Genomic DNA, 18,702 nt, shown 5'->3' with positions numbered 1-18,702 from the left:
CCACAAGGCAAGTACTGGAAGCAATAGAGGAATATGGCAGAGTGGCAGGATACAAGATCAACAAACAGAAGTCTATTGGACATATTGGACAAATCACAGAAGAGGAGATCAAAAAGGTAGTACCATTCACAATAGCCATGCACAAATTGAAGTATTCAAGGATATAACTAACTGGGGAAAATTTTGTATGAGGAAAACTACACAAAAGTAATACAAGAAACCAAGAGTGGCCTCAACAGATGGAAGCATATTCCATGCTCATGGATTGGAAGACTCAGTATAGTAAAGATGCCAGTTCTGACAAAGGTACTATATAAGTTTAATGCAATCCTGATACAATTACCATGATCTTTCAAAGAATGGGAAAAACTGATGACCAACTTCATATGAAGCCCAGAATTAGCAGAGAACTCCTTAAGAAAACAGGCAGAGTGGGAGGGTTTGCTTTACTTGATTTGGGACATATTACATAGGCACAGTGGTCAAAACTGAATGGTATTGGTGTAATGACAGATACTCAGACCAATGGAAAAGAATGGAAAACCCAGAAATAAAACCTCAGCATACAAACAACTGATCTTTGATAAAGACCCCCAAAAATATCAACTGGGAAGCGGATGCCCTCTTCAACAAGTGATGCTGGAAAAAATGGATAACGACTTGCAGAAAAAATGAAGCAAGACCCTTACCTCACTCTATGCACAAGAATAAACTCAAGGTGGATCACAGACCTCAATATAAAACTCCAAACTATTAGGGCCATCAATGAGGAAATTGGAACAAACTTGAGAACTTAGGTGCAGGGATTGCATAAGCTATCAGAAATAGGGAAGGACACAAATACAGATGAGTAACAAATTGACATGTGACATAAACTGAAGATAAAATACCTATGTACACCAAAAGAATTCACCAAGAGAGTAATAGGAGAGCCCGCAGACTGGGAAAACATCAGAAAAAGGCCTTATTACTAAAATCTATAATACTCTGCTAGATTCCAAAAAGAAAACAAAACTAATTGCCCACTGACGAGGTGGCCAAAGGACCGGAACAGAAGTTTCACAAGGGCAGAAATCCGAATGACCAATAAACATATGAGAAAATGTTCCTTATCATTAGCCATAAGAGAAATGCAAATTTAAACAACGATGAGATACCACCTAACACCCTCGACTCAAGATAGCCCAATTCAAAAAGTCAGAATGTAACAAGTGTTGGAGTGACTGTGGTGAGGTAGGAGCTATCATCCACTGCTGGTGGACCTGTAGGTATGTACAGCCATTATGGAAATCGATTTGGCGATACCTAAAACAGATGGAAACTGAGCTACCATACACTCCAGCAATCCCCCTACTGGGCATATACCCAGAAGAGGCAAGAAACAAACCATGGCCAGACATCTGTGCTCCAATGTTCATTGTGGCAGAGTTCACAGTTGCAAAGGGTTGGAAACAACACAAATTTTCATCAATGGATGAATTGATTTTAAAAAACACCTATGGTATATACATAGAATGGAGTACTACATATCCCTAAAAAAAAAGTGATGAATGCATGAAGCACATCACCACATGGGGAAAATTGGACGAAATCATGCTAAGCGAAGTAAGCCAAGCACCAATGGACAAGTACAACATGAGTTCACTGAGGTAAGCTTAAAAATGCAAAGTGGGCATAAGGAATAAGCTACTGCATATGTATATTCCTGAGGTGAGGTCTAGGTAGTATGGAAGGGGCCAGACTACTTCCAGGGATGCACCTAAAAAAGAGTTGGAGAAAAAGACATGGGTACTATGGGGACAGGGCACTAACCCACCCAAGGGGAAGGTGTTTATAGCTCTACAGGGAAATAAGGACGAGATTCAATCTGGTGCTCCAAAACGTGAATGCAATATGCCGGTATGAAGCAGGGAACCAAAGAGAGAGGTCTGAGGGCTGGCCCCAATCCCAACTACATAGACAGCCCCTGCTCTCTGCAGAAGAATTCATTTCAGAGGACAGCACTGAATGTACAGCTCAGGCAGAGGGACATATCTGATTAGGGCACACAGGAGCAAATGAAGGAGGAGGAAGAGAGAGTGGAATACATCCTGGCTCCCCTAGCTCTGAGGATGATATTCCCGCTCAGAGCAGCCAGTGCACACAGAGGACTTGGACTATATGGCCGACCCCAGTATGAGACATGACGTCCCTCACTGAGCCATAGCACTGCAAGGGACAACACTGGAGAAACCCTACTAATTCAAGGCAAAACACTAAGGGCGTGTAACAGAACAGCAAGGGGGAGGAGAGCAATGAAGTCCTCAGGGAATACCAAAAATATATTTTGGGGCCAGGGCATGACACTCCATAGGACTCAACCGGAAAACACTCCTAAATGTCAACAAACAGATCTTGAAATAGTTAGAGGCTTTTCTTTCTTTCGTTTTTGGGGGTCATTTTTTGGTCGTTATTGTTGTTGGTTCATTTTCTTTTGTTGTTTTGTTTTCCTCTGTCTTGTTTTTTATGCATATTATTACCTCTGTGGGTATATCTAGATAAGATAGGCAGGATAAACAATGTGGAGGAGAAAACAATGGGACCGATGGTTCCGGGGGGACATGGGAGAAGGGAAGGCGGGGGAAAGGAAGTGGGTGTTAACAAACCCATGGATAAGGGAACAACAAGTGATCTGAAATCAATGGCGAGGAGGGTGTAGGAGGCCTAGTAGGGCTTGATCAAGGCCAATGTAACCAAGGGAAATTACTGAAAGCCAAATGAAGGCTGAACATGATCGTGAGACAAGAGGAAAGTAAAAGGAAATTTATAGAGGTCTAAATACAGGCATGCATATATGTAAATGTATTTACATATGATAGTGGAGAAATTGAACTATGTCCATAATTTATAGGTTTAGTATTAAGGTAACCTATGTACATTTGGCCTCTCCTCAAGTAGTTCCTCAACGCGAGAACACTTTGTTCTATTAACCTGGTATTCCATATGCTCACCTTCCTGACACAATCACTGAAGACAAAGTGGGTACATAAGCAAATGTGGTGAAGAAAGCTGATGGTGCCCAGCTATCAAAAGAGATAGCATCTGGGGTCTTAAAATCTTGAAGATAAACAAGCATCCACTTAGTTGAGAAGCAACAATGCCCACATGGAAGAAGCACACCAGCCTTTGATCATGAGGTGTTGAACGGATCAGGTATGAGGCATCAAAGACCCAGAACAAAAAATCATATCAATGTGAGTGAGGGGTGTGTGTGTGGAGTAGAGACTCAAAGCCCATCTGTAGGCAACTGGACATCATCTTACAGAAGAGTCATGGGGAGGAGATGAGCTAGTCAGGGTGCAGTAACGTATCGATGAAACCTATAACTTTCCTCTAGTCTTTTAATGCTTCCTCCCCTCCACTATTATGATCCCAGTTCTACCTTACAAATCTGCCTAGACCAGAAGTTGTACAGATAAGATCTGGAAATACAGGGAATCCACATCAGATGAACCACTCAGGACCAATAATGAGAGCAGCAATACCAGGAGGTTAAGGGAAAGATGGAAGGAGAAAGGGGGAACCGATCACAATGATCTACATATAACCCCCTTCCTGGGGGATGGACAACAGAAAAGTGGGTGAAGGGAGACATCTGTCAATATAAGACATGAAAAAATAACAATTTATAAATTATTAAGGGTTCGTGAGGGAGGAAGGGTGGTGCGGAGGGGGGAAATGAGAAGCTGATATCAAGTGCTCAAGTAGAAAGAAAATGTTTTGAAAATGATGATGACAACAAATGTACGAATGTTCTTTACACAATGGATGTAAGTATGGATTGTAATGAATTATATGAGCTCCCAATAAAATGATTAAAAATGATAATAATAATGAAGAAGAAAATGATGATGGCAACATATGTACCAATGTGCTTGACACAATGGAGGTATGTATGGATTGTTATAAGAGCTGTAAGAGGCCCCAATAAAATACTTAACAAAAGCAATCATAACCACTGTAAGGATGGTGCAGGACCAGACCGTGTTTTGTTCTGGCAATAGGGTGGCTGTGAATCAGAACCAACTTCCTGGCACCAAACAACAGCAGCTGTTAAAGAGCTCAAGCACCGGTCATTGCTGTGCAGTAAAGTATGAATAACAGCAGAACTAGAAGCCAAGTCTTTCTCTAAGTTTGGCTGTTCTTGAGGCCCTCTAAGTTTTCATGGTTATCTCTGAACTCCTGATGCACTTATAGGGTGTATCATACAAAAGTACTCTTATTTCTAAACAATCTGTATTAACTCATCAGCTAGTTTTCTTCTTCCCTGATGCATGACACCCCAAACAAGAGAACAATAATTATTTGGGGAGGGAACCATGTTTTGTGTTTCTTCTACATCCACTACTCTATGAAGACTAACAATGAAGACCTAGAGAAGGGAGATGTTCTCTCACTGTCTCGCCCTACCCTGTACCAGGTAGCTGACTCTCCTTTATTTCCAAGTGTACCTTGCTTTTACTGAAGCATATAAACAGCACATTGTCACCACATCAAAGACCCCATACGCACTATTTCAATTTAAATACTGCTAAGTATGACTCTAGGAAAGTTGAATTCCTCGCTATGGCCCTTCTATCTACAGTCTTTGTAATTCTCATCAAATGAAAGGGTGGGAGTATGTAAATGGGTTATGGAAACTCTAATAAGGGATCTAGTGAGTATCACCATTTTGGGGGGTCTAAAGTTAGCCACCTCAGTCACAGCAGCAGAGACTCTCGCGACAGTCAGGAAAGAAAGTCATGAAGACAGTATGTCTGACATACCTCTCTAGAGAAGTGGTGAGAGCAGCAGAGGCAGCTACCCCAAGAGCATGAGACAAAGTGGTGGGCTTCCCAGCCCATAGAAAGAGTACAGGTAAATGTCTTTTGGCGAGTTGCTGGCTTGCAGAGTAGGGCACCCTTTGAGCGTTTATCACAGCTAGCAGAGTTTTGTAACACTTGTCTTGGCAGAGCAGAGACCAGGCAGCCATAGAACTGAAAGGCCAAGCACCAGACAGAGGTATGCCTGCCAGCACAAGGGACAAGAGGCACTGCAGGCAAATAAACTGAATCCTTAACATTCCTGATTCTGACTTAAACCTGTATGTGTCCCTAAGAAACCTTGTATTCATGAGTATTGTCTGTGTGTTCTATGACTATTACAATGGATTTTTGGAGAGATAGAGATAGAGCGCCCGGGAAGGGACACCATGTGAGAATTGAGGAAAGATGGTTGGAATGGGGAAGCGTGTCTCAAGGGAATAATCAGCCTCGGGTAAATAAGGTGTTGGATTCTTCTTCCCCTTGTCTAGCCAGAGGTGGTCAAATGGCCTCCACAATGTTCACAACCGCAGACGCAAGGACCATAATTTTCTGGTCCTTATTGTATATCTAGAATTGCCCTTCAGTGAATATCTGTTCAAAGAATACACGAAGCTACTAGGTAGATTTCACCACATGAAAGATGTTCTTTCTTTCCCTATTGCTTTAGGGGAAAATTCTGGAAGTGGATAAATGACCTGAATTGGTCAAGGCTGGTGCTAAGCATTAGAGGTTACTGACTGGGGTGTCCATGTATCCAGTTTGCCAAGGACAGTCTTGAATTTCACCTATCATTCATTGTTTCACTCTCAAAATTGTCCACTTGGGAAGCAAAAGTAACCTGGTCGTTTTATCACTGTGCTAAGCAAGGGTTGGCAACAACATAAATTTGGGATCCACAAAGCATTCAGATCTTTAAGGTCCCAGGAAGGTAAAAGGGCTCAGACAATCACAGTTTCTGAGACAGATGACAATGAGAGAGAAATTCACAGGGGCACATAGACTCTTACCCACTCCCCACATTTCTGCCCTTTCCAAGTTTAAAAGAAAGTATAGAACATACACTCTTTCTAGCTTATCTCCACTCTAGAAAGGAATTGCAGTCTGTTTCCAACATGTTGGCATGAAGCAAGAGCTGAGATGAAGTCTCATATGTCATATTTCCTGACAATGGAAGGAAGTCAGTTTGTCTTCTCTCCCCATCACACAAACCATAAACAGGGGTCAAAGAATCAAACTTACTGCTATAAAGTCAGTGCTGACTCATTGTGACCCCCTGTGGGTGTCCAAGACTGTAGCCATTTACAGAAGCAGAGAGCCCAGTCTTTCTCCGAAGAGCTGCTGCTGGTTTCCAATTGGTAACCATGTGGATTGCAGTCCAATGTGTAACCACAACACCACCAGGTGTGGTGAGAATAAAGAAGACAGCAAAGCAGAACTGCTTTTTACTTTGGAAGAAGATCACAGGCCATGGTCCATCCCCACCACCAGTGGATCGCTTCCATTCAAAGCTGTTTGAGGTAGCTGGAATGCAAAACTGTACACACCGTCCAGTTCTGCCAGCCCACCTCGGTGTATGGATGAGCAGATCATCTCTCAGACACCAAACAACAACTAAACCCGTTGCCATGGAGTCTACTTTTATTCATAGCAACTGAATAGGATGGAGTAAAAAGTATCCCAGGGGACCCCAAGGCTATAATCTTTACAAAAGCAGATGAGTTCATCTTTCTCTCTCAAAAGCAGCTGGTGGATTTGAACCACCCCACTTAACGTTACCAGCCAATTGCATAGCCATAGGAGAGCCAGGGATCCTTGTGTTCTGATTGCTCAGCGGGTGTACCCCTAACAGGGCAAGGATTGAGCAAAATGCTGAAGTAGTCTATATCCTGCACTCGAGACATCAACCGTCTTGTCGAAACGACAAGATAAACGCACAGGAAGCAAAGCCCAAAGTTCTTCGAGGGGGCACATTCTGATACTATTATTGCCCATATGAGGAGCTGAGCCATTTGATCGATATTTATTGAACACATACCACATGGTGTGTTCCAAATCCTAGAGAGATAATCACTAATATGACAGCTTTATTATGACAAACTTTCCTCCTTAGAACTTAAATTCCGATGGAAGGGATTGAAAACCTTCCACTAATAAATGATGCAGACCTGTCAAAACGTTCCCTCAAAGTTCATGGAGTCGATATGGACTCACAGTGACCCTACCGGACAAGATTAAACTGCCCCTGTGAGTTCCTGAGACTGTAACTGTTTGTGGGAGTAGAAAGCCTCGTTTTTCTCCTGACACGCCGCTGATGGTTTCCAATCGCAGGTCAACAGCCCAGTGAGTAACCCACTATGCTGCCAGGGCTCCACGAAAATGTCCGAAATGTTCATGAATCTGCTTTCATCAAACTGAAGCCCCAAATGGCTACCATTCACTGGCCAGCACTACATGGTGTTTTTAAACAGATCCTCTCGTTAACTCCTTACAACACTGGTTAGGATCCTGACCTGGTAAAGGATGTTGTTTAACAGTACTGGAAAGAAGTTTTGTTTTTCAACAGTTTTATTAGCATATAATTCACATATCATACCATTCGATAGCTCGTTCACATCAATAAGAGTGAATCAGTTTTGGAACATTTTCTACATTCTTATACTCATCATCATTAGCTCTCCATTTCCCCCCAACCTTTCCAGCTGTACCCTAATGGAACCATTAATCCAGTTAACTGTCTCTAAAGATTTATCTATCCTGGTGGCATAGTTGGTTACCTGTTCAGCTGTTAACTACAAGGTCAGAAATTTGAAACCACCAGTTGCTCCACAGGCGAATGACTGGGATTTCTACTCCCCTAAAGAGTTATAGTCTCAGAAACTCACAGGGGCAGTTCTAGTTGGCGTCTACTAGAGGGGAGTGAGTTTGAGTTTGTATTTCATCCACAGAAAAACATTTTAAAAAGTTAACAAGAATAACAATGAAAAGCAGGTGAAAATCTCAATCAAAAAGAAAACAAAAAAAATTTTAAACAGAACAAATGTAAATGGATCATAAGAGAGATTAAATGATACGGTGTGAAATTTTGGCCTAACTGAATCTTAAACAATCCCCTTTCCAATGCATTCTGCATGATTAGCCAGGCTTATTTAGATCCCTGCTCCATGATCAGAGAGGATTTACCAGGGACTTAATTCAAGTGTATTTCTCCTTCATTTATTTTTAATGAAGCAGCTTTAAAATGGGTCAAAAGGGAGATTAAATGATGAGTACATTTTGACCTAATTATGTCTGCCTTAATTGACTTTATAATTCTCTCTCTCTCTCTCTCTCTCTCTCTGATAACAGGGCTCTTCACCCCCCTCAAGTGTAACGGAAAGGGATTCACCAGAGGCTTAATCCTTGTGTGAACCCTGCAAATGGATTTTGGGTTTCCACTGTCATCCAGAGCCTGAAAAGAAGAATATTTATGAATTGTCTTGTCTTGCCTCTTATCAAAACTTCTCTAGCTTTATTACATAACAGCTCTTGTCACAGCTCCAGAAGTCTGAGTGAAATTCCCCTGTCAATGAATTCATGGCCCCCTGGGCAAGATAATAATGCTATCTTAAATTTTTGAAATGTAAATTAAGACTATTATTAATCACACTGCAAGCTCTGTTAGAGCTACTGGGTATGCATCAGATTGCTAAGTAAAAGGTTGATGTTTCAAACCCTCCAACCACTCCGAGAGAGAAAGAAACACAAGGTTTTCAGCTTCTGTAAAGATTTACAGTCCAGGACCCTGCAGAGGATTGCAAAGGCAGTGAGCTTGTTTTTTGTTTTTTGTTTTGAGTATGTTTGGGGTCCTTCCCAGAGGAAGAATAAATTGAACAAGGAAGGGCATAGCCACTGTGATTCTATATCTAGTGTTAGAATGGTTTCCACTCATTCTAGCGCTTCCTGTCAAAATCAAGGGCAGTGCCGAGGCAGAAAACAAACGGTGTGGGTGCAACAGACTTGAGATCACGTACTAGTATGATCTTGGACAAGTTCCTTAAACTTTCTGAAACTTCGTTCCCTCCTCTGTAGAAAGAAAGCAGAAGCCTTACAAATTCAATGAAGTAGACATTGTATATATAACAAGCTCAATACATGACAAGCACAAAATCATTTGTAGTTACAGCTACAGCTACTGTTCGGTTTCTGGGGAGATTTCCCTCAGTTCTTGAGTCTCAACACTGAAAGAATTCACACAGCAGAAGCACTTTTGGAATCCAAGTAAAATGTATGAGGGAAAGGGAAGTTTCAGTTATTACAGTCTCAGAAAGTACACACACTTTCCCTGGAAAGGGTGCAGGGCCACATTGAAGGCCATGGGAAAGTTCGTGTCTGGGAGGAATACTGAAACAGGAGGCTTGAACCAAGCAAGCGGAGCGAAGAGCAGGAAAACCCCCAGGGGCCTAGACAATGTGGGTTCCAAGTGGGCCTGCAGGTGCTTACGCGCCACTCTAGCGAGAGAGATTCCCAGCCTCAGCTTGCGGAGCACAACTATACAAGAGAAGAACGCAGCCTGCCAGTGGCCTGCTTTTATGCCCTCCTACCCCAACTGGCTGGAGGGGCGTGGTTCAAGCTATTGGCTGGTTTTATTGGCTAAGTTTAGGCTCACCTGTGTGATGTCATGTGGCTGGTGCCTCGTCTGTGTGCGCAGGTGGACCTCCCATCTGGGCCTAGGTGACTTGGGTCTGAACCTGCTCAGTTCTGGGTTTTCCAACAGGTGTTTAACTAGTGGGCCTGATTTCTTTGCAACCCCTTTCCTGTGGCATGGACAGCTCATTTATGTTTAACGTAGGCATTTGGTAGAGACAACCCCCTTCATCCCTAACTTAGCTACCTTTCACTACTATCACTGATAACCATCATCGTAAGTGAACAGAGAGAGAATCCTTCTTCAATAACATTATTTTTGCCTGTAAGTTACTTAAAAATACTTAAGTATGAATCATATATATATGCATTAATCTATACCTAGGGGTTATAGGGTAACATTTAAGCCATATAATTGTTTATCCATATTCTAGATACTGATAAAGTTGTACCTTTCCGATTTTTCTTTTTTCTTTGCACCAGAACATGCATTAGTTAACATAAAGGGTGAGGTATAATATGAAATATCGACTTGTCAAAAAAGATTCACAAAATCAGAGATCTTCCCTCCTATTAACACTTATCAGTTAAGTTCAAGCACATAAGTAATTGTGAGGCACAAGCAAAGCAGAGTGGCCCCAGACCCATAGCAGTCCTTTGTTGCTACATTAGAATATGTGTTGAGGTCTTTATGGCTATATCACTTACACAAAAAGGAGCTGATAAGATCACGAAACATCCTCATTTTTATATTCAGGTAACTCTAGAGAGTATAGCTACATGACACTTTCCAGGGAGCCATGAATCATAAATCTGTAGATTTCACCTTTCTTTGTCATAAGCAATCTTATGCAGACCAGGAATACCTTGCTAAAGTATCTTATACATGAGGGCTTGCTTGTTAGTAAAATGCCATTAAGGGCCTGCCAGGAGATCTTTTAATGGCATATTTAGACAAGATTTGAGCAGATCTTTCCTTCTTCTTTTTTCAGGTAACTCTGAGCTCCTCTGCCTAAAGGAGTGGACAATATTGTGGGTCAACCTTTAACTATCTAATCCAATACATTTTCATTGGTTACATGAGCGGTGCTCCAAGAAAGTGGGTGGCTGAAAGACTGACAGGCACTACTGCCCTTACATAAAGGAGGTACAAGAAATATTGATATAAAGAAATTGAAAATTTTGTCCATTGAGAGTTGGAATACAAAAGAGTATAGCTGCTGTGAAAACATTTCAATGGCTCCAAACAGTGTTAAGCATAGAATTTTGACATGACCCAGAGATCCAGTCTTAGGTGCATATCCCAAATACTTGAAAGTAAGGATGCAAACAGTCACCTGTGCACCAGTGTTCATCACAGCATGATTCACAAAATCCAAAAGGTGACAGCAATCTAAATATCCCACACATAAATAGATTGATAAAAATGTGGTATATACAGATCCAAGCACACCGAAATCCTTGAGAACATCCATCCTTTTCCCACTTATCATCATATTACTTACTGGCCCAGGTGTGAGGATTTTTGTTTTCTTTATGCTGTATTCTAATTCATACTGAAGACTGTAGTCTTTAAATCTTCCTCAGCAAGTGTTTCAAGTCCTGTTCACAACCAAACTTGATGCCATAATATTCTTCATATAGTCCAGTTTCTTGGATTATTTGCTAAACATCCAGATTGAGTATGGTGAAAGAATACAACCCTGACACATACCTTCGCTAATTTAAAAGCACGAGCATCCCCTTGTTCTGCTCCAATGACTAGCTCTTTAACTGTGTACAGGTTCCACATAAACACAGCTAAGTGTTCTGGATCTCTCATTCTTCGCAATGTTATCCATTATTTGTTCTGATCCACACATTCAAATACCTTTTTATAATAAATAAAATGAAGGGGGAAAATGGTGTGGTGATTAGGCTTGACTTCCTCAAGCTACACAAAAGAGAAGTGGAGACCAACTCCACAGCTGGCCAAGAATGACTCCTCTGAGGCAGAGTTCGACATGTCCCTCCTATTGTTCAACTGTGAAGTGCCTTCACACCATGTTGACACCAACTGTCCCTCCCATGAGACTTTACTGTCTTCCCCTGGGCGTGACAATCCATTTCAATAGGCATACAGAGCTCACAGAAAATACTCACGATTATGACTGTTTGTTACTGGAAGCTAGAAAGTTACAAGATATGAAGGATACTGTACAGAACACCTCTTCTCCACAGATGGCGGGTATTGCAAATGTCTTGACATAGATGAGTCATAACTCCCAGCAATGTGTCTGCTTTTTGAAACATCTCAATTGGTCCTCTGTCGATCCTCTAAGCCTTGGTTTTCTCTAACACCTTCACTGTAGCTTGAACTTCTTCCTTCAATACCATCCGTTCTTGATCATACTCGTACACTACTTCCTGAAATGGTTCAAGATCAGCCAATATTTTGTAACAGTGACTTTGTACATTCCTTCCATATATCTGTGGTACTTCCTGCTTTGTTCAATATTCTCCCTATAGAATCATTCAGTATTTCAACCCAAAGCTTGTATTTTTTTCTTCAGTTCTTTCAGTTTGACAAATATTGAGCTAGTTCTTTCCTTTTGGTTTATTAGTCCTGGTTTGAGCACATTTCAATAGAGTACTCTATCTTCATGAGCCACTCGTTGAAATTTTCTGTTCAATGCTTTTACTCATGTCTTTTATTTGCTTAACTATTCTATATTTAAAAACAAGTTTAGGGTCTCTCCTGACATGCATTTTGTCTTTTCTTTCATTTCTGTCTTTTTAATGATGGTTTTCTATCTTCATTTATGATGTTCTCGAAGTCATTCTGCAAGTCATCTAATTTTCAGATATTAGTGTTCAGTGCATCAAATCTATTCTAGAGATGTTCTTAATATTCAGGTGGTATGCTCAAGATCATATTTTGGCTTTTGTGGAATTGTTTTAATTTTGCTCAGCTTCAGCTTGAACTTGCATATGTACAATTGCTGGTCTTCTCCCCAGTCATTCCGTGGCCTTGTTTTGACTGGTGATATTGATCTTCTCCATCGTCTTTTCCCACAGATGTTATCAATTTGTGCATTCCACTTGGTGATGCCCATAGGAGTGCTGATGTCATAGTGGTTACTTGTTGGGATACAGTCTGCAAGGTCCACAGTTTGAACCCACCAGCCAGGTCCTCTGGAGAAAGATGAGATTTCATTTACTCCCATTAAGAGTTACAGTCTCTGAAACCAACAGGGGAGGTTCTACTCCATCCTTTAAGGTCCTTATGAGTCAGACAGTGATTAGTTATTAATCCATCTTAATAGTATCCTTAATTTATTCAGATTATAGAAATTGATAAAAATCCTCAGTTTCTTCATCTTTGGCATTTGTGGTTGGTCCATACATTTGAATCATACTCTTACTGACTGGTCTTCTTTGTAGGCATATGGACATTCTCCTATCACTGATTGAATTGGACCAGTATTTCAGAGTAGATTTTGAAATGTTCTTTAAGCCAATGACTATGACATCATTGTACTTCAATTTGTTATTCCTGGCATAGTAGGCTGCATGTTCATTCAATTCAAAATGGCTAGTAATAGTCAATTCCCATTAATTAATGACTAGCCTATGGTTCTCTATGTGTTCCATGTTATTTGCATGACTTCCAATTTTCTTATGTTCATACTTCATACATTCCACGTTCCAGGTATTAATAGATGTTTGCAGCTCTTTGTTCTTGTCTTGAGTAGTGAGACCCACATAAATATAAATCTTGAAAGCTTTGCTCCATTGCTGTCACTGAGGTTGACTATACTTCGCAGGGTTACTCTTCCCCGGTGGAATATGGAGTGCTTGCCAACCTTAGGAGCACATCTTCTAGATCTATATAAGACAGGGTTCTACTGTTATTCATAAAGGTTTCTCTGGCCAACTTTTCAGGAGTAAATGGTCAAGTCCTCTTTCCTATATTGTCCTAGTGTAGAAGCCCTGCTGAACCTGTTCACCAGAGATGGCCCTGCTCATTTTTGAAATACTGGTGGCATAACTCCTGGGATTACAGCTTCCTGCAAGCCACCACAGTAAGATATGCTGACAGATGAGCAGGGGGTTTCAAGTCTAGAGGTCCTATTTCCCATATATTTTCCCTGACCTCTACTTAACCTAGGATTCTGTCAACTGCTCTGAATAGAAAGGTACCATACATACTCTAGTATAAGCCGACCAAAATATCAGCCAAGGCACCTAATTTTACTACAAAAAGTGTATTAAAAAAGGTGCTGAAAACTTGGCTTATACACAAGTATATACGGTATGTTATTTTGCCCTCAGAATATTGTTACTTCTGCCTCCAACTTGCCTTTCTGTATAAAGTCCTTGTCAAAGAGCCTAAGAACTAGATGTGATCTGAGTGAAGAGGAAAAGGTTATACAATTATTTTTCTTGCTTCTAATAAATGTTACTTGGTAGTGAATACAATATTTATGCCAGGGCTGGATGTGGGACTGATTTTCATGGTAATTCACCACCTCTTGACAAATTTGGATGGGAGGAGGGAGGTAGTATGTCTTTTACTTCATAACATCACATTAGGCAAAACTCCCTGCCATCAAGTCGATGTTGATTCATAGTGACCCTATAGGGCAGGGAAAAACTGTCTCTATGAATTCTCCAGACTGCAATTCTGACTGGAGTAGAAAGCCCAGAGGGTGGGTTCAAACTGCTGACTTTGCAAATTGCAGACCAGCCAGGTCTAAGATTAGTCAACCCAACCCAACCCAACCCAACCAAATTCACTGCCTTTGAATCTATTCTGACTCACAGTGACCCTATGGAACAGGGCAGATGTGCCTGGGTGGGTTTCTGAGACTAACTCGGTATGGGGCCAGAAAGCTTTGTCTTTCTCCCTCAGAGCAGTTGGTGGTCTCCAATTACGGACCTGTGGTTAGCAGTCAAGGCTCCTAAATTACCTGTACTACCAGAACTCCTAAATTAACCAAAGGCACTAGAGGTTACTAAAAGACTAAAGTAAATTGATAGAGAAATCACAAGTCCTGTCAGTTATCCTGATCTGCTACTCACTCTTTGGTTTTAGTTTATAAGCATCCTTTCTGGTATCTACTTCCTGAACCATATCATATTCAGAGAGTACTTCCCCGTTCTGACTGCTGGATCCTATTGAAGAGCACTATAATAATTATATATGCATTTTTAAAACTTCAGAGGCAGAGGAGTTAGCTTAGATGAAGAGTGAGCAATTATAGTGAAAAACTAAGTGAAACTACGTGATATAGAGAAAGGTATGAAAATTAGGGAAGTCTTGATGGATTGGGAAGGAGGCTGTGTGTCAATGTCCCTAATTGACGTTTGAAGATGTTGAAATAACAAACATGAGGAAATATGTATAAGAAGAAGGAAAACAAAAATGTTGATATCTTTATTAACATTTAATTATATAATCTATTGTACAAACCAAGACTCTTGAAAGTGACAAGGGCTAAAATTAATCATTATTGAAGAATAAACATAAACTGAAATTTTTCTAGGTACATGGAATGAATAATTACCTAGTTCGTACTGAAACTCATCTACTCATTGATTTACAAAATTTAGACTTGCATTCAATGGCTTTTATATATCAATCTGAGGTATTAGCAAAACTAACAACTCTATATTTTTAAAAAATTGTAGTTATTGATTTTAAATTTCTGTCCAAATTATTATAATGATTTCCAAATAATGACTTTCTAATTCTATCTTCCTTCTATATTTATTAGTTGTAAGCATAATCTTCCTCATCTCTACATTATGCGTCTTAGTGTGGATTTTTTAATTCCTGTTCTATTCAATTTTATTTATTTTTTAAAATCATTTTATTAGGGGCTCTTACCTCCACCTCTCCCATGTCACCCCAGAACCATTGGTCCTGTTGTTTTCTAATCCAGATTGTTAATCCCACCTATTTTATCTATATAGACCTGCAGAGATAATAATACGCACAAAAACAAGACAGAGCAAAACAAAGCAAGAAAAGAAAACAAAACAAAACCAATAGCAAAAAAACAAACAAACAAAAAAGCAAAGCCTATAAATAGTTCAAGGTCTGTTTCTTGACCTTTAGGAGTGTTTTCTGGTCAATTCTGCTGGGGTGCCATGCCCTGGCCCCAAAGTCTATTTTTGGTATTCCCTCAGGACTTCTTTGCTCTGCTCCCCTTGATGTTCAGTTGCACGCCCTTGCCCTTAGTGTTTTGCCTCACTGTGGTGGGGTCAGATCGGGCACAATTCCCACACTGTGTCTCCAGTGTTGTCCCCTGTAGGACTATGGGTCAGTGAGGGGTGTCATGTCTCATAGGGGAGCCAGCCATATGATCCTCTTTGGATTGGCTGCTCTGACCAGGGATATCATCCTCAAGGCTTGATGGGCCAGGATGTGCTCCACTCTCTCTTCCTCCCTTTTCATTTGTTTCTGTGTACTCTGATCAGACGTGTCCCTCTCCCTGAGCTATAGCTTTAGTGTTCTCTTCTGAAGTAAATTCCTCTAGGGGGAGGGTGGCTGTCCATGTAGTTGGGATTGCAGCCGGCCCCTCAGACCTCTCTACTGGTGCCCTGTTTCATGCAGGTATGTTGTATTCACATGTTGGAGCACCGGCTTGAAGTCTGGTCCCTCTTTCCCTGTGGAGATATAAACAATACTCTCCCCTTGGGTGGGTTATGGTCTTGTTTCTTTTCTCTTTTTTTAAACCTGGCTACCATGTGTATCCCTGGATGTGGTCTGGCCCTGCTTACTAGCTGGATCTCACCCCGGAATGTTAGTATACAGTAGCTTTTTCCCTATGCCCCTTTTGCATTTTTTTAAAGCTTACTTCAGTGGACTCATGTTATACTTGTCCTTTTGTGCTTGGCTTACTTTGTTTAGCATAATTTCCTCCAGTTCTTCCCATGCACCCATTTCATCTTCACCGATTGTGTTGGGAAGATGAGCATCACCAAATTAACTTTTAAAGCTTAGTAAATTTATGAAATTAAAAAAAAGATTACTCTAGCAGATATGGAAATAACAAAAAGTAACTTGCTCCTAGCACTTTAAAATTACTGCTTTAGCTTAACTGATGACCTTAGTTTATTTTCTGTTCTTGTTGAGGGAGTTCTTCCACCCTTGAGGACAAAAAGAACAATATTTTTCCTTCACCAATGGTATGAATATTTTAAACAGATAGACTTGAGAATACCTTTTATGTTTCAAATAAGCCAAACTCTTTTGTGTCATGGTCATCATTAAAAATTAATTTACAACACCCTTTCAAACTATACTAAGGAAAACACTTTCTTTTCTCATGAAAAGAAAAGATAGATATTTCTGAGAATGGTGATGAACTAAGGTGAAGATGCTAAATCATAATGGATAAAACATAAATTCTAACAATTAGAAGTAGCCAAATAAGTCCCATTGCATTCATACAAGGAAATATTGTGAAATCAATAAAACTTGATTATCTTGGCCTAGAAAGATTATATATTAATTATATTAAAATGCATCAAATCAGGTTAGCTTCCATGAGTGCACAATGATACTGAAAACAAAAATTTAAAGAAAAGTTCATTATTCACATTTGGCTCTTGCCAATGTGGAAGCTAACCCTTTTCTTTAGTAACTGGCACCACAAGATAAATGAATTAAGAATTTCTTCTACCTGTCTTATGAAAACAATACCTCACATTATCCAATTAGTTGGTGAGGGAAAATTTGTCTTTACAGAAGAATATTAAATGATATACTAAGAGATATGATAGAATCAGAATATCATCATGTTGCACCCTTGAGAGCAATGGGCTGATGAATTTAGAAAAGATCCTGCTAATGGTTATCAGTGACTGTCAGCGTCACAACAAGTAAGACAACAGACATTATGTGCTTTCTCCGGGAGGGCACAACACCATTTACGAAGTAGACCCAACTAATAAGAAAAGAACCTGAGTCTAATGAAGCTTTTAGATCAAGCTAGCAATTTACTGAGGATATTAAGATACTGGTGCTAATTATTTAGAAGTGATAGGACATTGTGGTTTTTTAAGGATCTTTATCTTTTATGAATATACACTGAAATAGTTATTGATAAAATAGCATAAATCGATTTTAAAATAATCTTGTGTGTGGCTAGGTTGGTGAGATATATATGAAATAAGATTGGTCACAGGTAGAAATTTAATATACTACTCAGTCCACTTTGGGAGCCCTAGTGGCATAGTGGTTACAAGTTGGGCTGCAATCTGCATGGTCGGCAGTCTGAACCCACCAGCAGCTCCTCCAGAGAAAGACCGGGCTTTCCACTCCTGCCAACAGATACAGTGTCAGCATTCCACAGATGGTCACTAGGAGTCAGCACGGACTGGGTGGCAGTGAGCGGGGTCGGGGTGGGGATTCAATCCACTTAAGTATGCTTTACATTGTTCATAATAAAATGTTTTTTTCCCCAAAGTGAGAGGAGAAAGGGGGTTATAACACATAGAGGATTATAAGATAAAACTCCTTTCACAGAGAAGAGTAGGAAAGTCGCACATATGCATGTGCATGAGCTGAGGAAGAGGATCAGAGGATAATGCATTCAAATGTTTAGAAGCTCTCTCCAGGTGGCAGACGTATGGAGCATTTCACAATTTGTATGCCCATCCACATTATTTACAGATTTTAATGAGCAAAAATCATATTTGCCACCAGGAAAAACAACCTACTTTCTCTGTTTAATGCCTTTGAATAAATAAAAGATGTGCTTCCTTCAGTGCCTTTTGTGGGTGGCAATTCTAGAGAGCTATGCTGATGGATGAAATCTTATAGCTCTGCTAATCCCTCATGCTGCTGCAGTTTGGGGGCTATTAAGGCGCATTACCCTATGGAGTAATATACCATCTGAGATCATGTCAAACAAATGTTCCAATAGTGAAAATGACATGTTTCACAGGTGTGCCATAAGACTATCATTGAGTACATTAAATATGAAATGTGAAATTTCCAAAGGTTACTGAATAAATAATGTTGTTTAGCAAAGTAAAATGGGAGTGTGAATTGACTGAACTTTCTGAAAATCCCATCCCTTACTTCAGAATGTGAGCTAATGAGCAAATCCTTGCCAACATGATCTGTTCCTGTCACAATTAAGAAAGCAATAATGAGTGGCCCACTGCTGGCACTTCTGTCAGTACTACCTCTTGCCCATGTGGACAAGGAAGCTTCATTGCGGGTCTCTCCCCCTACTTT

Source organism: Tenrec ecaudatus, chromosome 13 (genome assembly GCF_050624435.1).
Source record: "Tenrec ecaudatus isolate mTenEca1 chromosome 13, mTenEca1.hap1, whole genome shotgun sequence".
In the NCBI taxonomy this organism is placed as follows: domain Eukaryota; kingdom Metazoa; phylum Chordata; class Mammalia; order Afrosoricida; family Tenrecidae; genus Tenrec; species Tenrec ecaudatus.
The sequence above is the reverse complement of the archived record's forward strand: the minus strand, read 5'-3'. Positions refer to the sequence as shown.